The sequence below is a fragment of the Myotis myotis genome, unplaced genomic scaffold (assembly GCF_014108235.1).
Source record: "Myotis myotis isolate mMyoMyo1 unplaced genomic scaffold, mMyoMyo1.p scaffold_m19_p_4, whole genome shotgun sequence".
Classification (NCBI taxonomy): domain Eukaryota; kingdom Metazoa; phylum Chordata; class Mammalia; order Chiroptera; family Vespertilionidae; genus Myotis; species Myotis myotis.
In genome coordinates, this window is record NW_023416346.1 from 33,027,678 (window position 1) to 33,054,048 (window position 26,371).

A 26,371-nucleotide genomic window follows, 5' to 3' on the forward strand; every position below is an offset into this window, starting at 1 on the left:
GATCATAGCAGCCTTAATTCCTGAATCACCACATAGAGGAATGCTGCCTTGGAGAATGTCTTGATCTATAACTGATTTTGTATGAGTGAGAAATAAAATCATGGGTTAAGACACTGAGATCTGGGGATGATTTGTTACTGAAGTATAAGTCTAGCTTATTCAGATTAATACAACATCCTTGCACATCCTTGTTCATATTTACATATTAGCTATTTGGATTTTCTCTTCTGGGAACTGCCTATTCATTCCATGTCTAATTGCTTTCATTGGGGATGCTTGTTTTTCCTTATTGATTTGTAGGAGTTAGAAAATGAATATGGTATATTAATCCAATTATTTTATTTATTTATTTTTAATATTTATTTTTTAATATTTATTACATTGATTGGGGTGATGTTGGTCAACATGAACATAGAGGTTTCAGGTGTGGGCTTCTATGTGTACAAGATCTGTATATTATACTGTGTGCCCACCATCTGAAGTCAAATCTCCTGTCTCCTTATATTAGGACCCCCTTCTCCCACCACCCCTACCCCTCTGGCAATCACCACACTGCTGTTTGTGTTCATGAGTTTCAGTTTTATATCCCATACTAGTGGTCCAGAGCATGGATTCATGCACATTGACAGGAAATTAATTAGAAGAAATATTTTAATATCACTATTCTCCCTTTCTCTATAATAGAAATGTCAACAAAACAACCAAATTCCAACTTACACCACACACAAAAATAAACTAAAAGTGGATAAAGGACTTAAATGTAAGACAGGAAACCATAAAAATATTAGAGGAATCCACAAGCAGCAAAATCTCAGACATATGCTGAAGCAATATCTTTACCAATACAGCTCCTAGGGCAATGGAAACTAAAGAGAAAATAAACAAATGGGACTACATCAAAACAAAAAGCTTCTGTACAGCAAAAGAAACCATCAACAAAACAACAAGAAAGCCCACTGCATGGGAGAACATATTTCCCAATGTTATCTCTGATAAGGGTTTAATCTCCAACATTTACAGGGAACTCATACATCTTAACAAAAGGAAGATAAACAACCCAATAGAAAAAATGGGTGATGGACCTAAATAGATACTTTTTGAAAGAGGACATAAGGAAGGCCAAGAGACTATGAAAACATGTTCATAGTCACTAATTATCCGAGAGATACAAATAAAAAAGACAGTGAGGTACCATCTCACACCTGTCAGAATGGCTATCATCAACAAATCAACAAACAACAAGTGCTGGCAAGGATGTGGAGTAAAAGGAACCCTCGTGCACTGCTGGTGGGAATGCAGACTGGTGCAGCCACTGTGGAGAACAGTATGGAGTTTCCTCAAAAAACTAAAAATGAAACTCCCATTTGACCCAGTGATCCCACTTCTAGGAATATATCCTAAGAAACTAGAAACACCAATCAGAAAGGATATATGCACCCCTATATTCATAGAAGCACAATTTATTATAGCTAAGATTTGGAAACAGCCAAAGTGCCCATCAGCAGATGAGTGGATTAAAAAACTGTTGGACATCTACACAATGGAATATTATACCACTATAATAAAAAAGAAGGAACTTTTACCATTTGCAACAGCATGGATTGAACTGGAGAGCATTATGCTAAGCGAAATAAGCCAGTTGGAGAAAGATAAATATCACACGATCTCACTCATATGTGGGAAATAGTGATCAACATAATTTGATGAACAAGAATAGATCCAGAGACAAATGGTGGTGGTGGTGGGGGGGGGTTAAGATCAACCAAAGGACTTGTATGCATGTGTATTAGCATAACCAATGGACACAGACACTGGGGCGGTGGGGGCTTGCCCAGGGTGGGAATGGCTGGAGTGGGATCAAGCGTGGAAAAAGGAGACATATGTAAAAGTTTAGACAATAAAAAAACAAACAAACAAAACCTGTGGTACATCTACACAATGGAATACAACACTGCTGTAAAAAAGAAGGAATTCTTACCATTTGCAACAGCATGGATGGAACTAGAGAGCATTATGCTAAGCAAAATAAGCCAGTGAGAGAAAGATAAATATCACATGATCTTACTCATTTGTGGAATATAATGAACAACATAAAGGGATGAACAAAAACGGATACAGAGACAGAGAAGCATCAATCAGATGTTCAAACCTCAGAGGGAAGGTAGAGGGAGGTTGGGGGTAAGGGGGAGAGATCAACCAAAGGACTTCTATGCATGCATATAAGCATAACTGCCGGGGTCCAACCCCAGCAGGTCCAGGGGTCCCCAAAGGTGTGGACGGATTCGGCGAAGAAGGAAGGACACGGAGACAGTGTTCAGTTGATCAGCAGCCTAGCCAGGATCTCCAGCCAGGATCTCCAGCCAAGTTCTGGTCTGGATCTCCAGAGAGGTTCTGCTTTGGATCTCCAGCCAGGTTCTGTGTCCATGTTCTCTTGCTAGGTTCTCCAGGTTCTCCAGCCAGGTTCTGTAGCCATGTTCCCTCGCTAGGTTCTTCAGCCAGGTTCTGTCCAGGTTCTCCAGCCAGGTTCAGTCACCAGGTTCTAGTCAGGTTCTCTTGCCAATTTCTGTAGTCAGGTTCAGTCCAGGATCTTTTGCCATGTTCTCTCCAGCGAAGTTCTTCTGTCTGTAGGTTCTGTCTTCTAAGTTCTGTGTTCTAAGTTCTGTCTTCTGTTGTCTTGTTACAACTGTATTTATACCAGTTGATTCCAATCCTATCAATCTCTATTCCAAAGGTTAGGGCGTTTCTTATCTCCATTCCAGGGAGTAAAGATTATGTAGCTTAAGCATGATTGTTCGTAGTTAAAGTAATTACCCACCTGGCACTTAGTTAAGAGGTTTTATTCCCTCCCTAACTTCAGGGGAAAATCCCTACCTGGGGAAACAACCTTTCTCAGAGACCTTGGTTAAAACACATAGTGCCAAGAAGGTGAGCAAACATATTAAGAACAGTATGCCATATATGCCAGGTCCCTTGAAACAGCAAGCATGTACCAGCTCCCGGCAAATTCCCCCTTTTTTATTTTTTAAAAGCGGGCATTAAAAAGAAAAACCCGAAATGCTCTCTTGTATCCATTTTAAGAGTAGGATTGGCGCTTTCCGCTATTACCTGAGTCCTGATCTATCACCCCAGGGAGAGCTTGCCAATCCTGCACTTTCCCGGGGTGGAAAGGCTGCAGTGGGGTTAAGGATAAGGCTCCTTGGGCCTACCTCCTCCCATGCCTTTACATTTACCTTTCCTTCCTCAGAAAAGCATGGACATACTTCTTGTATAAAACGTTCTGTCTGACTGGGAGTAACCTTAATTCCTCTGCTAGCAAGCATATGTGTTAAAAGATCAATACAGAGTCTTATTTCTTTAGACTCAGTATGGCACATCTTCTTAATCTAAAGATCAATACAGAGTCTTCTTTCTTTGGACTCAGTATGGCACATCTTCTCAATCTAAGAATCAATACAGAGTCTTCTTTCTTTGGACTCAGTATGGCACATCTTCTCAATCTAAGTTCTGTACTATCCACCTTCTTACCCTACTTATCCTCTATAGGGGGGTCTGCAGTACCCTGGTGGAGTCGTATCCGTCCTGAGTGTGGGGTTCTCAATGGGGAGGGCTTACCTAGGGGAAGCCTGTTCCAGGGGTTCCCAAAGGTGTGGATGGAGTCGGCGAAGACTAGCCACCCTCTTCCTACGGTGGAGTCCTATCCATCCTGAGAGTGGGGCTTACCTAGGGGTCCCTGTTCGGGCGCCATATGCCGGGGTCCAACCACAGCAGGTCCAGGGGTCCCCAAAGGTGTGGACAGAGTCGGCGAAGAAGGAAGGACACGGAGACAGTGTTCAGTTGATCAGCAGCCTAGCCAGGATCTCCAGCCAAGTTCTGGTCTGGATCTCCAGAGAGGTTCTGCTTTGGATCTCCAGCCAGGTTCTGTGTCCATGTTCTCTTGCTAGGTTCTCCAGGTTCTCCAGCCAGGTTCTGTAGCCATGTTCCCTCGCTAGGTTCTTCAGCCAGGTTCTGTCCAGGTTCTCCAGCCAGGTTCAGTCACCAGGTTCTAGTCAGGTTCTCTTGCCAATTTCTGTAGTCAGGTTCAGTCCAGGATCTTTTGCCATGTTCTCTCCAGCGAAGTTCTTCTGTCTGTAGGTTCTGTCTTCTAAGTTCTGTGTTCTAAGTTCTGTCTTCTGTTGTCTTGTTACAACTGTATTTATACCAGTTGATTCCAATCCTATCAATCTCTATTCCAAAGGTTAGGGCGTTTCTTATCTCCATTCCAGGGAGTAAAGATTATGTAGCTTAAGCATGATTGTTCGTAGTTAAAGTAATTACCCACCTGGCACTTAGTTAAGAGGTTTTATTCCCTCCCTAACTTCAGGGGAAAATCCCTACCTGGGGAAACAACCTTTCTCAGAGACCTTGGTTAAAACACATAGTGCCAAGAAGGTGAGCAAACATATTAAGAACAGTATGCCATATATGCCAGGTCCCTTGAAACAGCAAGCATGGACCGGCTCCCGGCACATAACCAATGGACACAGACAACAGGAGGGTGAGGGCATGAATGTGGGGGGGCAATGGGGGGATAAGGACACATATGTAATCCTATCTAATAAAAGAGTAATATGCAAATTGACCATCACTCCAACACACAAGATGGTCAGCAGAGGAGGGCAGTTGGGAGGGACCAGGCCTGAAAGGGAGGGCAAGTGGAGGCAACCAGGCCGGCAGGGGAGGGCAGTTAGGGGTGACCGGGCCAGCAGTGGAGGATAGTCAGGGATGACCGGGCCAGCAGGGGAGGGCAGTTGGGGGTGACCAGGCCAGCAGGGGAGGGCAGTTAGGGGTGACCAGGCTGGCAATGGAGGGCAGTTAGGGGAAATAGAGCCTGCAGGGGAGCAGTTAGGCATCGATCAGGCTGGCAGGGGAGTGGTTAGGGGGTGATCAGGCTGGCAGGCAGAAGCAGTTAGGGGCAATCAGGCAGGCAGGCAGGTGAGTAGTTGGGAGCCAGCAGTCCTGGATTGTGAGGTGGGATTGGCCCTAAATGGGCAGTCAGACATCCCACGAGAGGTCCCAGATTGGAGAGGGTGCAGGCTGGGCTGAGGGACGCACATCCCCCCTCGTGCACAAAATTCGTGCACCAGGCCTCTAGTACCTTAATAAATAAAAAAAGAACCAAATTCATAATAGAAAATGACAGATCGAAACACACGCATGTGATTGGTGTCAGCAAGAGCTTTATATGTATTGCTCATGTGCCAATCAACGTTTATTTTTAAATCACCAGTGCGCACTGAACATAGTGGCTGGTCACTTAGCCTTTTATATATATACTAGAGGCCCCGTGCACAAAAATTTGTGCACTCGGGGGGGAGGGGGGTCCCTCAGCCTGGCCTGAGCCCTCTCCCAGTCTGGGACCCCTCGGGAGATAACGACCTGCTGGCTTAGGCCTGCTCCCGGGTGGCAGAAGGCAGGCCCAATCCCTAGGTGCAGCACCTGGTCGGGCTCAGAGCAGGGCCGATTGGGGAGTTGGGGCGCCGCCCCCTGTCATGCACAGAGCAAGGTGATCGGGAGGTTGTGATGCCACCCTCAGTCATGCTCAGGGTAGGGCCAATTGGGGGGTAGGGACACTGCTCCCGTCACACTCAAGGCAGGGTCGATGGGGAGGTTGGGGTGCCACCCCCTGTCACGCACAGAGCAGGGCCAATCCGGGGGTTGGGGCGCTGCTCCCTGTCATGCACAGAGCAGGGCCCATCAGGGGGTTGGGGCGCCGCCCTCTATCACCCACAGAGCAGGGCAGATCAGGGGATTGGGGCGCCGCCACTCTCACACTCAGGGCAGGGCCGATCAGGGGATTGGGGTGCCGCCACTCTCACACTCAAGGCAGGGCCGATGGGGAGGTTATGGCTCTACACCGTCACACACAGAGCAGGGCCCGTGGGGGGGGGGGGGGCGCCGCACCCTGTCACACACAGAGCAGGGCCAATCAGGGGGTTGGGGCGCCGCATCCTGTCACACACAGAGCCACAGGGCGATCAGGGGGTTTGGGCCCTGCCCCCTGTCACGCTGATCCCGGTGCCAGGAGGCCTCGCGGCTCCGCTGATCCTGGTGCTGGGAGGCATATTACCCTTTTACTACATAGGGTAGAGGCCTGGTGCACGGGTGGGTGCCGGCTGGTTTGCCTTGAAGGGTGTCCTGAATCAGGGTGGGGGTCCCCACTGGGGTGCCTGGCCAGCCTGGGTGAGGGGATGATGTCTGTTTGTAGCTGGTCACACACCCTTCAGGGTGGGGGTCGCCACTGGGGTGCCTGGCCAGCTTGGGTGAGGGGATGATGGCTGTTTGCAGCTGGTCGCACACCCTTCAGGGTGGGGGTCCCCACTGGGGTGCCTGGCCAGTCTGGGTGAGGGGCTGAGGGCTATTTTCAGGCTGGGGGTGACTGAAGCTCCCAACTGCTCCTTTTTTTTCTTTCTTTTTTTTTTTTTTTATTCTGGGCCAGCTTTAGCTTCGAGGTTTGGCTCCAGCTCTTCGGCCTCTGCTGCTGAAAGTAGGTTTCTGGCCTTTGCTTACAATGTTGCGATCCTGCTGGCTGAAGCCCAGCGGACTAAAGCAGGTTTCTGCGGTTTTGTTTAGCTTCTATATTTGTTACATAGTTGCTTAGAGTTGCAGCTCAGAGGCCTGCAGCGGCAGGCGGGGAATGTTGGAGACCTCCGTCACTGAAGCAAGCAAGCCTCATGTTAGTTTCAAGCTGCCTGGCTGCCGGCCGCCATCTCGGCTTGCAGTTAATTTGCATATCTCGCTGATTAGCTGCCGGGGTCCAACCCCAGCAGGTCCAGGGGTCCCCAAAGGTGTGGATGGAGTCGGCGAAGAAGGAATGACACGGAGACGGAGTTCAGTTGATCAGCAGCCTAGCCAGGATCTCTAGCCAGGATCTCCAGCCAAGTTCTGGTCTGGATCTCCAGAGAGGTTCTGCTGTTTATTGTCTTGTTACATCCGTATTTATCCCAGTTGATTTTAATCCTGTCAATTTCTATTACAAAGGTTAGGGCGTTTCTTATCTCCATTCCAGGGAGTAAAGATTATGTAGCTTAAGCATGATTGTTTGTAGTGATTAACTACCCGCCTGGCACTTAGTTAAGGAGTTTCATCCCCTCCCTGACTTCAGGGAAAAATTCCTACCTGGGGAAACAACCTTTCTAGGAGAGGCATCCCCTCCCTGACTTCAGGGAAAAATTCCTACCTGGGGAAACAACCTTTCTAGGAGAGGCATCCCCTCCCTGACTTCAGGGAAAAATTCCTACCTGGGGAAACAACCTTTCTTGGAGAGGTGACCTTGGTTAAAACACACAGCGCTAAGGGGAGCAAACATATTAAGAACAGTATGCTATATACGCCAGGTCCCTTGAAACATATGCTGTGCAGATGTTTCTTTCCTGCAGCGACTGTGTCAAGCAGCAAGGATGGACCGGCTTCCGGCAATTAGCCAATGGGAAGGGTAGCAGTCATACACCAATTACCATGTTTCTCTTTTACTAGATAGGACTAGGGGCCCAGTGTCTGATTTCATGCATCTTGAAAGGAACTGTGTGCTGCGAGGCTGTGGTGGGCATAGGGGTGGGTCTCAGCCCATCCTCTGCACCCCCACCTGGCCCCTCCCACTGAGGCCCCTGGTCCCCTGTCTGCTGGAAGCCCTGCTCCTGTTGTTGCTGCTTTCATACGCTGACAATACCGGCCCCACTCGCACCTGCTGATGGTGTGGAGCGATTGGGGCCAGTGCCAGGAGTGGGTGCAAGTGGGGCCGGCACTGTCAGCAGGTGTGAGCAGTAGGTGCTGTCCTGATTGCCCCTCAGGAGCAGGGGGAGGTGGAGAAGCCCTCAGAGGCAATTTGGGCTGGCAGCCACCACTCACACACGCTGATGGTGCTAAGTGATGGCGCCAGCAGCAGGTGCAAGTGCCCAGTGGGACTGTGGCACACAGGAGCAAAGAATTTTCAGTAACCACCAGAGGCTCGCCCCAATGACGGCAACTGGCACCTCGCCTTGGTCTGGCACCCCCACTCACCTGCTCCACCATCCTGCCACGGCCAATGCCCGCCATGTTCTACACTCTGCCGCCTGTTGCCAACTACCACCACATTCCTCGTGTGCCTCCTAGCGACTGGTTTTTCCATTGTTCCACTGTTCGGTCTATTTTCATATTAGGGTTTTAGATAGATAGATAGATAGATAGATAGATAGATAGATAGATAGGGGTTCCAGAGTACGAGAGGGCACTCTGCAAAGTTGCTGTCGTACAGGGTTTGGAATGCAAATACAAGTGTATAGTAAACCAGATTCGGGCCAACAGTGCCCTAGCAGCAATGTAACCCACTGCCGAAGGTGGAATCGCATGGCCCTGCAAGAAATTGGGCTCCCTCCTCTCTGGTTCTGGGATGTGTCACCCAAGAACCACTGCTGCCAAGTCACCGCAACTAGGCAGCTCTTGTGTTGAGCATCTTCCCCCTGGTGGTCAGTGGGCATCATATGTACTGGCCAGTTGGCCAGTTGGATGGTCACTTAGCCATATATATATACTAGAGGCCCGGTGCACAAAAATTTGTGCACTGGGGGGGGGGGGGGGGGGGGCTCCCACAGCCAGGCCTGTGCCCTCTCCCAGTCTGGGACCCCTCGGGAGATAACAACCTGCTGGCTTAGGCCTGCTCCCGGGTGGCAGAGGGCAGGCCCAATCCCTAGGTGCAGCCCCTGGTCGGGCTCAAAGCAGGGCCGATTGGGGAGTTGGGGTGCCGCCCCCTGTCATGCACAGAGCAGGGTGGATCAGGGGGTTGGGACGCCGCCACTGTCACACTCAGGGCAGGGCCAATGGGGAGGTTATGGCTCTACCCCATCACACACAGAGCAGGGCCTGTGGGGAGGGGGGTGGGGCACCGCCCTCTATCACCCACAGAGCAGGGCCGATCAGGGGGTTGGGGCGCTGCACGCTGTCACACACAGAGCCGCAGGGCAATCAGGGGGTTGGGGAGCTCCCCCCTATCAGGCACAGAGCAGGGCTGATCAGGGGGTTGGGGCGCCTTCCCCTGTCACGAACAGAGCAAGGCGGACAGGGAGGTTGTGGCCCCGCCCCCTGTAACACACAGAGCCGCAGGGCAATCAGGGGGTTGGTGAGCTCCCCCTATCAGGCACAGAGCAGGGCTGATCAGGGGGTTGGGTCGCCTTCCCCTGTCAGGAACAGAGCAGGGTGGTTAGGGAGGTTGTGGCCCTGCCCCCTGTCACACACAGAGCCGCAGGGCGATCAGGGGGTTTGGGTGTTGCCCCCTGTCATGCTGATCCCGGTGCTGGGAGGCCTCGCTGCTCCCCTGTTCCTGGTGCTGGGAGGCATATTACCCTTTTACTATATAGGATAGAGGCCTGGTGCATGGGTGTTGTCCGGCTGGTATGCCCTGAAGGGTGTCCTGGATCAGGGTGGGGATCCCCACTGGGGTGCCTGGCCAGCCTGGATGAGGGGATGATGGCTGTTTGCAGCTGGTCACACACCCTTTAGGGTGGGGGTCCCCACTGGGGTACCTGGCCAGTCTGGGTGAGGGGCTGAGGGCTGTTTTTAGGCTGGTGGGTGACTGAAGCTCCCAACTGCTCCTTTTTTTCTTTTTTTTTATTCTTGGCCAGCTTTAGTTCTGGCTCCAGCTCTGAGGCCTCTGCTGCTGAAAGCGGGTATCTGGTTTGTTTGCGTTCTATAATCGAAACACTGTATCAACTCCAGCTCTGAGATCCTGGCCAGCTGAAAGCAGGTTTCTGGGGTTTTGTTTAGCTTCTATATTTGTTACAATGTTTCAAACTGCAATCTCCGAGGCTGCAAGGCAGGCGGGGAAGGTTGGAGTCCTCCGTCACTGAAGCAAGCACACCTCATGTTCGCTTCCAGCTGCCTGGCTGCCGGCCGCCATCTTGGCTGGCAGTTAATTTGCATATCTCGCTGATTAGCCAATGGGAAGGGTAGCGGTCATACGCTAATTACCATGTTTCTCTTTTATTAGATAGGATATCTATAGATAGATAGATAGATGATAGATAAATAGATAGATAAATAGATAGATAGATAGATACTAGAGGCCCTTTGCACAAAATTCCTGCACTGCGGGGGGGTGTGTGCCTCAGTCAAGCCTGCACCCTCTCCAATCTGGGATCGGACCTAAACCGGCAGTTGGATATCCCTCTCACAATCTGAGACTGCTGGCTCCCAACCGCTCCCCTGCCTGCCTGCCTGATCACCCCCTAACCATTCCCCTGCCAGCCAGATCAATGCCTAACTGCACTCCCCTGCCAGCCCGGTCACCCCTAACTACCCTACCCTGCTGGTCTGGTCACCCCTAACTGCCCTCCCCTGCTGGCCTACAACTTCCTTCCCCTGCTGACTATCTTGTGGCTGTGGGCGCTGCCATCTTTGTGTGTGTGACAGTCAATTAGCATATTCCCTCCTTATTGGCTGTGGGCGCCACCATCTTTGCAATGGTGTGAGAAATCAATTAGCATATTCCCTCTTTATTAGATAGGATACACACACACACACACTCACTCTAGAGGCCTGGTGCATGAATTTGTGCATGGGTGGGGTCCCTCTGGGTGGCCTGCAGGGATTGGGCCAAAACCCACAGTCCAATGCCACCTGCAGCTCCTTCCTGCTGCTCCCGCTCATCCCGGCCCCACTGTGCCTGCCGCGGGCTCGCGCCCAATCAGTCCTGATCAGGAGAGGCTCTCGCTGCTGCAGCAGTGCTCACCAGCCATGATCCCTGCATCTGGCTCCCTCCAAAGGGGAGTGGCCTGCGGGATTGGGTTGAAACCAGCTCTCTGACACCCCGCCCCCCCCCCCAGGGGTCCTGGATTGCGAGAGGGTGCAGGCCAGGCTGAGGGATGCCACCAGTGCAGGATTGGGCTGGGGAGGGACCATAGGAGGGCTCCAGGGCATATCCGGCCCATCTTGCTCAGTCCAGATCAGCCAGACCCCAGCAGCAAACTAACCTACTGGTCAGAGCATCTTCCCCCTGGTGGTCAGTGCACATCATGGCAACTGATCGACTGGTAGACTGTCTGCCCCCTGGTGGTCAGTGCACATCATAGCGACTGTTTGAGCAGCCTTAGCATGTCATTAGCATATTACGCTTTGATATGGTTGTTTGGTTGTTCTGCTGTTCAGTCTATTTGCATATTACCCTTTTATTATATAGGAAACACACACACACACACACATATTCTGGCCACTCTAATATGAAGCTCTGATCTGTTTCAGGGATCAGTGAACTATGTCCCTCAGACCAAATCTGACCCACAGGTACGCTCAAGCAAACTAGCAGTGTAAGTGGTGAAGCTTGAGCATACTCCTCTACCCCATTGCCCTCTCTGCTTCCAGTGCCTGCTTTCCCTTCTGGCAGACATGTGTCATTGCTGCCCACGACTTACACTGGTCTCTGCCTACTTGTTGGAGGCTCTGCTGTTGGCACCAGCCAGCAGAGTGGTGGAATCTCAGTCCAGTGGAATCTCAGTCTGGGAGTTGGCAACTAAATGAGTTGCCTCACCTCTGGCCACCTGCCCAAGTTAAGACAGCTAAACTCTCTGGGAGAAGAGAAGGGTGTTGCTGGGGCCCAAAATGAAATGCACTGTGGTAGCTGCCAGTCTTCCCTCTTTCAAGCCTGCCAGAACTTTCTCCTTTAGATAGAGTGACAGGCCATCCTGTTTTTCTGGAGATGGAAGGGATTCTGAGGACATGGGCCTTTCAAGACTAAAAGAAGGGCAGTTCCTGGCAAATCTGGCTGGTTAGTCAGTGGTTACCTTACACTTTGGCTGATAGCTCTTCATCTGGAAAGCGTTTCAAATAGAGGCTGCAAAACTTGCTGAAAGCCTGGGATGGCCCACCCCGGATAAATAAGGTGGGGTGAGGCAGGAGTTGTTCTCTTGTTTATATAAATACCTACATACTATCTTCAATTTTGCCCCTTACATGACAAGCCTGTTTACTATCTGACCCTTTACAGAAAAAGTTTGCCAATCTCTTATTGATTATTTTTGTGATATTACCACATTGTTTCAAATTTAATATAGTTTGATAATAAATTGATATTTGGTAGGGTGTATCACCACTCATTCTTCTCCAAATTTTTCTTGTCTGTTCTTGGACTGTTACTCTTCCATATTGATTTTAGAATCAGCTGGTCAAGTTTCATGAAAAAAATACTTTTGGGATTTTGGTTGGAATAGAATTGAATAATAATTTTCTTCATTATGTGGCTACATGTAATTAGTTTTATTCCTAAGTGTATTATATGTTTTCCTGCAATTGTGAATGCTATTTTAAAAAGATAGCCCTGGCCAGGTAGCTCAGTTGGTTAGAGTGTCATCTGATATGCCAAGGTTGTGGATTCAATTCCCAGTCAGGGCACATACAAGAAGAAACAATGCATGCATAAATAAGTGAAACAATAAATCAATGCTTCCCTCTTTCTTTCAAATCAATAAGTAAAATCTAAAAAAGGATACATATTTTCTAATTGATTATTGCTGGTACACTGAATTTTGTGTGTTGGTTGGATACCAAGCAACATTGCTGAAATCTCTTAGTAGTGCCAATGGTGCCAATAGTTTGTCTGCAGATTCTGTAGGTTTTCCTATGTAGATTATTATATCATTTGAAAGTGATGGCAACTTTCTTTCTTTAAAATATCTTCTCTCATTTATTGATATCATTTTGTTGTTCTGACCTGTCCCCCCCTCTTGGAGTAGAAACAGTGATGAGAATTTTTTATTTGTTTTTTAATTCTAAAGGGTGTTATTCTAATGTTTCACCATTAAGGATGATGTTTGTTGCAAGTTTTGGAGAGCTACCTTTAATCAAGCTAAGAAAGTTCCTTTTTGTTCTAAGTTGGCTAATAGAATTTTTTAAAATCATATGAACAGGTCTTGAATTTTTTTCAAACACTTTTCCTGCACCTAGGAGATTTGATTAATTTTCTCCCATGGACACTTAATTTTGTGAATTACATGGATTTTATTATGTTAAATTAACCTTATGTTGCTAGGATAAATACCACTTGGTCATAATGTATTAGAAACACATTGCTGGGTTTGGTAATATTTAATTTAGGAGATTTCATCAATGATTATAAGGCAGATTGTCCTGTTCTTATCCTTTCTTTGCACTGCTGTAGTTTTAGTATAAAGGTATATTAGACTCACAAAAGAAATTGGAGAAATTAAGATTTTTCTGTAATATTTATATAAAATATGTATTATACATTTTTGAGGTTAACTTGCTTCTAAAACTATATGGGCCTTTGACAGCTAAATTTAATCTATTATCATTTACTAGAGGCCCGATGCACAAAAATTTGTGCACTTGGGGGGAAAGGGGAGTCCCTCAGCCTGGCCTGTGCCCTCTCGCAGCCTGGGACCCCTCGGGAGATAACGACCTGCTGGCTTAGGCCTGCTCCGGGGTGGCAGAGGGCAGGCCCAATCCCTAGGTGCAGCCCCTGGTTGGGCTCAGAGCAGGGCCGATTGGGGAGTTGGGGCGCCGCCCCCTGTCATGCACAGAGCAGGGCAATCAGGAGGTTGCGATGCCACCCTCAGTCACTCTCAGGGTAGGGCCGATTGGGGGGTTGGGGCACCGTAACCTGTCACACTCAAGGCAGGGTTGATGGGGAGGTTGCGGCGCCACCCCCTGTCACGCACAGAGCAGGGTCGATCGGGGGTTGGGGAGCTCACCCCTGTCATGCACAGAGCAGGGCCCATCAGGGGGTTGGGAGCTCCCCCCTGTCACGCACAGAGCAGGGCCCATCAGGGGGTTGAGGAGCTCCCCCCTGTCACTCACAGAGTAGGGCCGATAGGGGAGTTGGGGCACCGCCCCCTGTCACCCACAGAGCAGGGTCGATCAGGGGATTGGGACGCCGCCACTGTCACACTCAGGCAGGGCCTATGGGGAGGTTATGGCTCGACCCCATCACACACAGAGCAGGGCCCGTGGTGGGGGGGTTGGGGCGCCACCCTCTATCACCCACAGAGCAGGGCCGATCAGGGGGTTGGGGCGCTGCCACTCTCACACTCAGGGCAGAGCCCTTGGGGAGGTTATGGCTCTACCCTGTCACACACAGAGCAGGGCCCGTTGGGGGGGGCGGTTGGGGCGCCGCACCCTGTCACACACAGAGCCGCAGAGCGATCAGGGGGTTGGGGAGCTCCCCAGTAACAGGCACAGAGCAGGGCTGATCAGGGGGTTGGGGCACCTTCCCCTGTCAGGAACAGAGCAGGGTGGATCGGGAGGTTGTGGCCCCGCCCCCTGTCACACACAGAGCTGCAGGGCGATCAGGGGGTTTGGGCGCTGCCCCCTCTCATGCTGATCCCGGTGCCGGGAGGCCTCTCAGCTCTGCTGATCCTGGTGCTGGGAGGCATATTACCCTTTTACTATATTGGATAGAGGCCTGGTGAATGGGTGGGGCTGGCTGGTTTGCCCTGAAGGATGTCCTGGATCAGGGTGGGGGTCCCCACTGGGGTGCCTGGCCAGCCTGGGTGAGGGGATGATGGCTGTTTGCAGCTGGTCACACACCCTTCAGGGTGGGGGTCCCCACTGGGGTGCCTGGCCAGTCTGGGTGAGGGGCTGAGGGCTGTAGCTCCCAACTGCTCCTTTCTTTTCTTTTTTTTAATTCTGGGCCAGCTTCAGCTCTGGCTCCAGCTCTGAGGCCTCTGCTGCTGAAAGCGGGTATCTGGTTTGTTTGCGTTCTATAATCGAAACACTGTATCAACTCCAGCTCTGAGATCCTGGCCGGCTGAAAGCAGGTTTCTGGGGTTTTGTTTAGCTTCTATATTTGTTACAATGTTTCAAACTGCAGGCTCAGAGGCCAGCAAGGCAGGCGGGGAAGGTTGGAGTCCTCCGTCACTGAAGCAAGCACGCCTTATGTTAGCTTCCAGCTGCCTGGCTGCCGGCCGCCATCTTGCTGGCAGTTAATTTGCATATCTCGCTGATTAGCCAATGGGAAGGGTAGCGGTTGTACGCTAATTACCGTGTTTCTCTTTTATATAGAGAGGATTGTGATTACTGATATATTTGGACTTCTTTCTTTTTTTGTTTTTAATAACACTTATTGAAATATAATTCACATACTATAACATTCATACTGTTCACATGTAAAATTCAGTGGCTTTTGGTATATCCAGAGTTGTGCAGTCATCACCACAATTTAATTTTAGAACACTTTAATCAAACTAAAAAGAAAACCTCTACATATTAGCAGTCATTTACAATCCCTGCCTCCTTCTAGCCCCTGGCAACCACTTACATACTTTCTGTCTCTATTAATTTGTCTATTCTTGGCATTTCATATAAATGGAATAATAAAATATGTGGTCTTTTGTGTGTGGCTTCTTTGACTTTTCATAGTGATTTCAAGGTTCATCCATTTGTGGCATACATCAGTACTTCACTACTTATTATGGCTGCCTAATAGTTCATTGTATAGCTATAACACATCTTGTTAATCCACTCATCAGTTGATGGACATGGGGTTGTTTCAACTTTTTGCTATTATGAATAATGCTGCATATGAAATTCATTTGTAAGTTTTTGTGTGGACATGTTTTCAATTCTCTTGAGTATATGTCTAGGAGTAGAATTACTGGCTCACATGGGAACTTTAATTTTTTGAGAAACTTCCAATGATGATTCTTCTTATTGATCAAGCTTTCTTTTTCTTTCTACCCTCTATTCATTTGGAAGTCATACATTTTATTCATGCTCTTCTAGTGGTTTGAAAAAAATTAAATGAAAATGTGACCTCTTAGATGTTTACAGATAAATGTGACTTAACAAAGTCTAATATTAATCACTATATCTATTTTTTTCTGAACAATATCAGGGCAGTAGAACACAAATACTTATCACCACCCCCTCTTCCATGTTATTGTCTAGTATGTTAACTTTATTGTTAACCATCCCTAGCTATTATTATTGTTTATTTTTTTATATTTAGTGCTTTTAAAATTTGCCAACATGTTTTTCAGTTTTTCTGTTCACCTTTGTTTCTTCTGTCCTACTCTTTCTCCTAAAATTATTATTTTCTTTACTGAAGTATATGTTTTCATTGCCTTTGAGCAAGGGTCTGTGAGTGTAAAATGCTCTAAGTCTTCTTTATCTGAGAATGCCTTTTGTTTACTCATAGCCAGGCATAGGCTTCAGGGTAGCAGGTATTTTTCCTCATCACTTTGACACTATCTTTTCATTTTGTTTGAGCCTCTATTGTCAATATGATTGTCATTCTTTTGTAGGATATTTTTGTTTGTTTGTTTTACCTTTGGTACTCTGAATTTCATTATGATATGTCTAGATAAGCTTTTGGTTTTACTAATCCTGCTTAAGACTCAGTGTCCTTTGATCTGAAAACTAGTGTCTTTCTTCAGTTATATACAATTTCCAGCCATTATCTCCTCAAATATTGCCTTTTTCTCCATTCTGTTTAATTTCTTTTGTAGCTCGTTTTCTGTATATTGTGAATGGGATTTTAAAATAATGCTACCACTTTAATTATACTCTGCTTATTCTATCCTTAGGCATTTTACTCACTCACATTTTCATCTTTTTTTTTTTTTTTTATCTTTCTGTGCTGGTGATTTTCCCAGCTAACTTCTACTATTTACAGTTTCTCTTCAGCTATATCTAGACTATAGTTTTCCTTCTGTATTCCATTTTTAATTTCAATGACTATATGTTTTGTTTCTAGAAGTTCTTTTTGTTTCTTCTTCAAATTCATCTTTTTTCTTAAAAATCCTTTTTGAACTTTTTAATTATTTTAAAGATTCCTATTTTATAATCTCCTTCAATTGTTTATTTTGTTCAATTCTTGAGATGCTAATCCTGTTTATTGTAACAGCTGATTCTTTCTCACAGTGGTTAATTTCCTAATGTGATTTCTATGTTTTTATTATAAACTCAGCATTGTCCTTTCTGTGGGTGGTCCATGCACCCTAGGATGTGGAGGTGTCTCTAAACAATTGTTTTTTTTTTCTATTTTGCAAGAGATTTAGGACTTTTACCAGTTCTGGACATAGCCTATAAGTGTCTGGTGTTTCCCTGAGATGATGGGTGAAACTGTTCTAGTCTCCTTCACACCTAATAGGTTGATTTTGAGGATCCCAATTTTAAACAAGAGTTTCAATTTCAGTTTCTGTCTTGTGTGTTCTGAAGACCACACTTCCTATCCTCTTAGGAGTATTAATTTTCCATCTATGTTAATAATAGGGTCTTCATTTCAAGTAAACTCAATACAACATACATTAGGTTAGAGGTATCTGTTTACCAAATGATTATTTATTTTACAGAAGGATTAACTCTAGATTTCTTCTAAATAATCACTCATGTATTGTACTAAAATGCGATTTAATTTCTAAAAATTCAATCTATATAAAATTTTGCAAAGTACTCAACAAATATTGAATAAATGAGAGACTGAATGAATGAATGTGAAACTACTCTAGCATGAAATTGAAAATGCCATTTTATTAAAACCTACAGGATAAAAATTTTGATATAAATTAGCAATAGTAGGTTCGAAAATCTTAAATGCAACAGCTAAACTATTAAATAGAAACCATAATGAGTTGCCCAAACTCAAGGGCTGGCATTTAGAAGAGTTCATTATTTTGAAGCCAAATACAAAACTGCTTCCTGAATATTCAGCCTGTGAAAAAACATTCTGCTGGGTTGCAGTGATCTGGAAAGTTAAGTTAAACTTCACATGGGGTTATGTATTAAAGAAGAGGCATCTTTATGGCATGTGCACAATTCAGCAACTGATGCAAACTCCATTTCTTGAGATACAATGGAGTTTGCTAGTGTCAAGAGGGTCAAGTGATTTTTCTTGCAAAGAGAAAGGACCACAGGAGAGATAAAAGGAAGTTTAAAAAGCATAATGGAAACATAAATGAAAGAGTATTATATTCCAAATCTTTAAACACAAAAGGGGAGGAGGAAGCCATTTTGAACACTTGCAGTATTGTGCAACACTATACATTTTTAATAACAAAGGGAAGATCAGCTTGAGATTTCTTTAATGTACATCAAAGCCAAAGGTTTACAAACTACATAAAGCATCTTTGAATACAAGGAATAACTAGGATAATACTACTTTTATTTCTTTGGTTAAATGAGGCTTAGTTGTTGGCATCACCTAGGTTTTTATTAATACAATGCTGAAAAAGAAGTTCTACATTTACTAAGTATAAGAGAAAGCACAAATGGAATTTATTCACAACTGTATTGTATTTCAGAAACTGGGTTATGTCCCAATTCATAGTCCCCACATGGTTTGGGGAATGATTTCATGTTCCTGTAGGAGCTAAGAAGAATGGGGGTGATTTTAGTTCCAGTGAGATTTCAAGATGAATAAAAGAGCAAAAGATGGAAGGAGTTAATTTGATTATAAAATATTTCACTAGTTTTTATTGGTGTCATTTGAATCAGAATTATAAAACAAATGAGTTCTATTAGTAGTAGGAAATGTCACCCTTGAGGGGAACTTAATGATTATGCAACCCAATCCCTGCATTTTATAAATGGGAACATTTAGGCTCAGAGAAAGCTAGTGACTTGTCTAATGTCATACAGTAAATCACAAGAGAATGGGGACAAAAACTTAGGCCCCTTAACTCTGAGTCCAGTGTTATTTCTGATATCTTATACAAGTTGAAACTCTTTGGGTGGGTTGTTTGTTTAACAGCTGGATTATTGAATTATTTTGATAAGGCTTTAATAACAAAGTATCAAAAACTAGGTGGCTTAAAACAACAGAAATTTATGGTCTCATAGTTATAGAACCTAGAAGCCTGAAATCAAGGTGTCAAGAGGGCCATGGTCCCTCTGAGACTCTGGGGAGAATCATCCCTTGCCTCTTCTTAGTTTCTGGTGGTAGCCATTGATCATGGGTGTTTTTTGGCTGGCAGCTGCATTGCTCCAATATCTGCCTCCGTCTCACATGGCATTTTCTATTTGTATCTTTGTCCAAATGTCCCTCTTCTAATAACGACCCCAGTCATATTGAATTAGGGACCAATCTAATGATTTCATGTTAACTTGATTAAACCTGCAAAATTCTATTTATAATCACAGGTACTGGGGGTTTGTATTTTAACATCTCTTTGGGAGACACAATTCAACTCATAGTGTTAGCTTCATTGAGATGCAATCCACATACCATGCAGTTCACCTACTTAAAGCTTACAATCTATAGTTATTAGTGTATTCTCAGGACTGTAAACATCACTATAATCTAATATTAAAATTTCTATTCCCCCTAAAAGAAACCCCATCCCTATTAGTAGCCACTTCCCATTCCCCCTATCCCTGCTCCAGCCTTAAGCAATTACTAGTCTACTTTTTGTCTCTATAAATATGCCTACTCTGGGCATTTTATTTAATTGAATCATAAAATATGTGGTCCAATGTGAATGTTTTTCACTTAGAAAAATGTGTTTAAGGTTGATCCAGGTCATAGCATGTATCAGTAGCTAATTCTTTTTTTTTGGCTGAATAATATTCCCTTGTATGAATACACTGTATTTGTCTATCAATTTTTCAGTTGATGGACATTTGAGTTTCCACTTTTGAGTTATATGACTATTACTACTATGAACATTTGTCTGCAAACTGTTGTGTGGATATATGTTTTTGTTTTTCTTGGGTATATAGCTAGAAGTGGAATTACTGGGTCATATGGTAATTATACTCATTTGTGGAATTTCCAGATGGTTTTCCATAGTGGCTGCACCATTTTATATTCCCAACAGAAATGTATGAGGGTTCCAATTTCTCCACAGCCTCCCCAACACTTCTTATTATTCTTTTTTTTAGCCATCCTAGTGGTTATGAAATGGTATCTCATGGTGATTTTAATTTGCATTTCACCAATGACTCATAATGATGAGCATCTTTTCATACGTTTATTGGCCATTTGTTTATCTTCTTTAGAGCAATGTCTATTCAGATCCTTTGACCATATTTTAAATTGAGTTGTTTGTATATTTATTGTTGAAATGTGAGAGTTATTTTTATAGCCCAGCGGTTCTCAACCTGTGGGTCACGACCCCTTTGGGGGTCGAACAACCCTTTCACAGGGGTTGCCTAAATACATCCTGCATATCAGATATTTACATTACGATTCATAACAGTAGCAAAATTACAGTTATGAAGTAGCAATGAAAATGTTTTTGTGGTTGGGGGTCACCACAACATGAGGAACAACTGTATTAACGGGTTGTGGCATTAGGAAGGCTGAGAACCACTGTATAATATAGCCTATGTAGTCCCTTATCAGATATATGATTTGCAAATATTTTCTCCCATTCTCTGGATCCTTGTTTCACTTTTATTCATGGTGTCCTTTGACGCACAAAAGTCAAAAGTTTTAAATTTTAATGAAGTCCAAATTATCTATTTTGTAATTGTTTTGCATGCTTTTGGTGTCATATCTAAGAATCCTTTGCAAAATCTGAGGTCATGATGATTTATCTCTATGTTTCCTTCTAAGTATTTAAGTTTTATCTTCTGAATTTATGTCTTTGATCCATTTTCAGTTAATTTTTGTATAGGATGTGAGATAAGTGTCCAACTTCACTTTTTTTTTTGTTGCCATCTGTCCCAGCACTATTTTTTTAAATAATATTTTCCCCAATTGAATAGTCATGGCAACCTTGTAAAAAATCAGTTGACACATAATGTTATTTTTGGACTCATGATTCTATTCCTCTGATCTATATGTCTATCCTGTGCCACTATCATACTGTCCTGCTTACCACTGTTTTTTAGTAAGTTTTGAAATTGGGAAGTGTGAGTCCTCCTACTTTGTTCTTTGTTTTCAAGGTTGTTTTGGCTATCCTGGGAAACTTGCAATTCCATATTAATGTTAGAATCAGTTTGTCAGTTTCTACAAAGAAGTCAGTTGGGATTCTAACAGGGATTATGCTGAATCTGTAGATTAATTTGGAGAATATTGCCATTTTAACAATATGAAATCTTCCAATCTATGAACATGGGATGTTTTTTCATTTACTTAGATTTTTAGTATCTTTCAACAATGCTTGTAGTTTTCAGAGTATAAGTTTTTCAGTTCTTTTAAATTTGTTCCTAAGTTTTTTATTCTTTTGATGCTATTATAAATATAATTGTTTTCATAATTTCATTTGTTGATTGTTCATTGCAAATATATAGAAGTACAATAGAGTTTTGTATATTGATCTTGTACTATGCAACCTTACTGAACTTGTTTATTAGTGATAATAGATTTTACAGCGGTTCTCAACCTGTGGGTCGCGACCATCAGAAAACACATATAGCATATCAGATATTTGCATTAGGATTCATAACAGTAGCAAAATTACAGTTATGAAGTAGCAACGAAAATAATTTTATGGTTGGGGGTCACCACAACATGAGGAACTGTATTAAAGGGTCACGGCATTAGGAAGGTTGAGAACCACTGCTAGTATTTTCTATTTACAAGATCATGTCATCTGCAAATAGAGATAGTTTTACTTCTTCTTCTTTTTTTTTTTTTTAACCAATCTGGATGCCCTTTATTTCTTTTTTCTTGTATGATGCCTGGGCTAGAACCACTAGTACAATGTTACCGAGGATTAGTGAATGCAAGCATCCTCATCTTGTTCTTGACCTGAGAGTGAAAGCTTTCAGTCTTTCACCATTAAGTATGATATTAGCTGTGGATTTTGAAGCTCTCTTTCAACTATTCTTAACTGATCTATCCAACTTTCCCTCCCGCCCCCCAACTATCAACCTTTGCATGTCTGTTGTCCAACTCTTCAATCTCAGCCTTGCTCACAAACATTCACCAGTCTAAATAGCCTAATTTTTAAAATACTTTTCTTTATATGCCCTGTTTATTTTTGCCTCTGCACCCATTGCTCATAGTAACAGAGAATGCTCTTTTTCTCCAACAATCTAGCTCATACACTTCCTCAGGATAGAGCTTTATTTCCCAGATTATTGTACAACCACCTCCTCAATAGACATAGTGGGCACATATACCCTATGGACAAACATGCATCATACGATTCCCTGACTCCCCATTTCCTGGGTGTTTGAAGCTAATTTACATTTTGTTTCAGTTTATATCACTTTGTAAATATTCTTTCGTTGTTTCTGATATCTTTGTCTTGGCTCCACCAACTACACTGTAGGTTTCTACAGAGCAAGGACTGGAACCTGGCATTGTAATATCATCTACAACAGACCTCAATACAAATGCTTATAGGAAAAGAAGGCACTAAATAAAAGCTGACAGACTTCAGTCAAATTTTGTTCTTCTAGAACAGTGATGGTGAACCTATGACACGCGTGTCAGAGGTGACATGCGAACTCATTTTTTTGGTTGATTTTTCTTTGTTAAATGGCATTTAAATATATAAAATAAATATAAAAAATATAAGTCTTTGTTTTACTATGGTTGCAAATATCAAAAAATTTCTATATGTGACACGGCACCAGAGTTAAGTTAGGGTTTTTTTCAAAATGCTGACACGCCGAGCTCAAAAAGTTCGCCATCACTGTTCTAGAAGGACTCTCTCTTCTTGGTGGGCCACTATGAAAATCAGAGGCTGCCTGGATGCCTCTCATACCTTTATCACTACTCCATTTCTATTTCTAAGCCATTTATCTTCTCTTCATATTGGCTGAGTTTCAGAGGGAGATAATTGGCTCTATCAATTTTTATAGCTTAATGAAAGTTTCAGCCATGTTTACCTGTTTTCCTTCCAGGGTAAATGCATCATATGCCAAGGCAAAGTCACTCCCACAGTCCTTGTTTAGAAAATGTATGATTTTTATGTTGTCCCCATTAAAGCAATACAGTCCACTAGATGTGACCGCAAGCATGACCTTCTTAAAAAATGAGTGTCTCTCAGTGTGAAATGTTAATTCTCCAGGCCAGGCCCATGCTGGGGTTTAAAGTTTATCACAAAGATCCCAGATTCCTGAGCACAGTGCCTGCTGTTGTTTTTTCCTGTGGCATTTGCCTGTTTTCTGTGCTTTACTACAACTAAAATAATTGACATCTCCTTGCTCCATCCCACTAACTGTGGCAAATGTCATAAAATGAAAATCCTTTGCAATAAGCATACACAAATAACAGAATGTAGGGCTTGGTTATGCTGCCTTAACAGTTAAAAAGGGAGAAAATGGTTTTTATTGGGCACTTGCTGAACACATAGCTATGGCAGGCATGGGGGGAAAGGTAGCAAATATATAGTTGCTGCTGTAGAGGAATTTATTAGTACAGTTTCATTGGGATGATAAGACTAACATACCTCAAACAGAGAATAAGTTAGAAGTTCTGTGTGATAATTGCTAAACAAGGGCAAAGGAGCATACCATCAGTGTGATTTGGAGTCAAGGAAGGCCTTTGAGAGAAGGTGACTCTTACGTTTGACTTGGATGGATTTTGATGGACAGAGGAATGAAAGGTATGTAAATAAACTAATATGAGGTTGACAATTTAGGGAGGCTGATTAATAGGGTTCAAGGTTAATACTATATATTATTTGAAGATAATATCAGTGAAATAAGAAAGGACTAAGATTGAGGTGTGTCTTGAGTGGATAGAATCAGACTATGAGAGCTGGAAGGGCATTGCTAATATTCCAGCTGGAGCTAGAATTCCTAGTGTACCAGGATAGTTTCCATCATCTCATTAGAGTATTTTTTTAATCCATGAAATTTTTTCTTCAAATGGAATCTTATGTAATGAAGCCAAATATGTAAAGCAGACAAAATCAAAAGTACTTTGGTTGAATTTGAGCAAGACGAAGAGGAACACAATTACTACATTTTAAGAATTAGGCAACTGAGATACAGGAGCAGAAAATTATCTGTATGTCATTATATCCAGTGGAAACTTCTTAGTTCCCATCTTGCCTGGCTTCTCAGCAGCAAACTACATTGTTGACTATTCCCTCTTGCTCAACACACTCCTTTTCTATGTCTTCTATGATATATTTTTTTCCTGGTTTTCATCTACTTTCTGGCCTCTCCCTCTCAGTTTCATTTGGGTGCTCATTCTCCTATGCCTAGACTTTAAATGTTGGATTTCTCAGGACTTGAACCTCAGCCCTTTCTACTTGTCCTATATTATCTGCCTAGGAAATCTTATCTGATGGCTTTGAGTATAATCTAAATAATGGTGACTCTCAAGTCATATTTCCAGCCCAAGCCTCTCCTCTATTACAGAGTATGCATCTCCATCTGGATATACCACATGTGCTGCTAACTCAAAATTTCTGAAACTAAACTCATATCTTTCCCTTCCCTATAGTCCTTCAAGTTTGCACATTTTTCTCTGTTTTTTTTTTTTTTTTTTAAATCTCAGTAAATGGCATCACCACCCACCCAGTTTCCTATGTGCCAAATCAAGAACTCATCTTTGACACCTTTTATCTGCTCTCCTACATTCAGTCAATCACCAAGTCCTGTTCATTTTAACTCATAAATATCTCTTGAATCTCTCTGCTCTTCTCCATTTCCATCGCTGAACATTAGATGACCACTCCCCTCCAGAATACCATCATTTTTCCGCTGGACTGCAATAACCTCATTGGTCTTCCTGTCGCTATTCCATTCCTTCCCCACCTCCACTCAGTTTTCTACATTGCAGCTGGAGTGTGCTTTTTAAAGCATAAATCTGATCACACCATTTCCCTGTTCAAAAGCCTTCAGTGGCTTTCTATTGTCTAAAGAAAATGTCTAAATTTATTAACATAATTTAGAAAACCATTTATGACCTGTGCACTTGCCCAACCTCATTTTTTAAACTATGATCTCTCTCTCTCTCTCTCTCTCTCTCTCTCTCTCTCTCTCTCTCTCTCTCTCTCTCTCTCTTCCTCTCCTCTTTCTCTCTCTTTTACACAGTTACTCCAACCATAATGAACTTGGTTTAGTTCCCTATATGTACCCTTCTCACAGCTTCACAGCTTTAGCACATTCTATAGCTTTCTACTGACTCTAACTCCCATCTATCCACATACTTCCTGAGTAACTCATCCTTCTGGTTTCTGCTGAAATTTCACCAACCCTGGGAAGTCTTCCTAACTCCATTCCCACTCCAAAGTCTAGGATAAATGTAGCCTCACAGTCCTTGAATGACTAACCTTTTACAGAATGTATCACACATTATTATAATTGCTGCTTTAATAGTGTATCTCCCTACTTAGCCAATAAGTTCAGTGAAAGCAGGGTCCATCTTGCCTACTACTATATCCTCAATATGTAGTATAGTGCCTAAAATATAGTAGGTTCTTAAAAAATATCTGCTGAATGAAAACATGAGTGAATGAGTTACACCATACAACAAAGCTTATACTGTCTTTCAAAAAGCTTAACAATATATAGTGACAATGTAAAATTTTGCCCAATTTCCCCCGTTTTACCTTTTTATTTGATGTCTTCTTAAAAGGATACACTTTTAGATCTTGGAACATCTTTGCAAATGCCAAGGGGATGATTGTGTGTGATGATGAAATATTTGGCCAAGATGATTATGACTGAAAATTTTCCCAATTATTCTGTGGGGAGGGCTGTCCCTTTGACTTGTAATTATGGCTACCTAACTTCTGCAATGATTCACTGGGGAAATTAAAAAAAAAAACACACACACACAAAAGATAATTAAAAAATAAAAGATGATACATTTTAAACTTATATAGCTAACTAATTAACAGGTTCTTACCCTTTTCAGCTATTTGTCTTTTATGAACCTCAAGGTATTTTGCTGAGAAAGGGCTATTTTCTCCATGTTATATAAGTGCACACTGGCTAGAGGCTGGAACACAGGAAGACACAGATGAGAAGTGAGAGACCATTAAAGGCCAATTCAGCAAGTGAACATTCCGACCTCATGAACTTCTAAATTATGGGAATTTCATTTTTAATGAAAAGAGGGAGCCAATTTCAAGCCCTGGAGAAAGAATCTTGCCTTTTCAATGGCCAGCAGGTCAGCAAGGTTACAAGGCAGCTTTCTGGTCAGATCTCTGTGGCCTCAGTCTCAACTCTTAGACAACAGCTACTGGCTAAAAGAAGATCTTGGATTTCTGAGCTTGTGGTCTATAATAAGGAAATCACACCATGGCTAATAGAGAAGTGGGCCCTGTCTCCAGCAATTCTGGGAAAGGCAGATTGAATATCTCAATATATTCCAGATGCCATGTTTTCAAAGCTCTTACCTAATGCCCAGGGTAGCCTGCTGCCTTTTAACAGACAAAAAATCAGCCTTGAGCCCTAGCTGGTTTGGCTCAGTGGATAGAGTGTCAAGTCAGCCTGCATACTGAAGGGTCCCAGGTTCAATTCTGGTCAATGGGCCATGCCCAGGTTGCGGGCT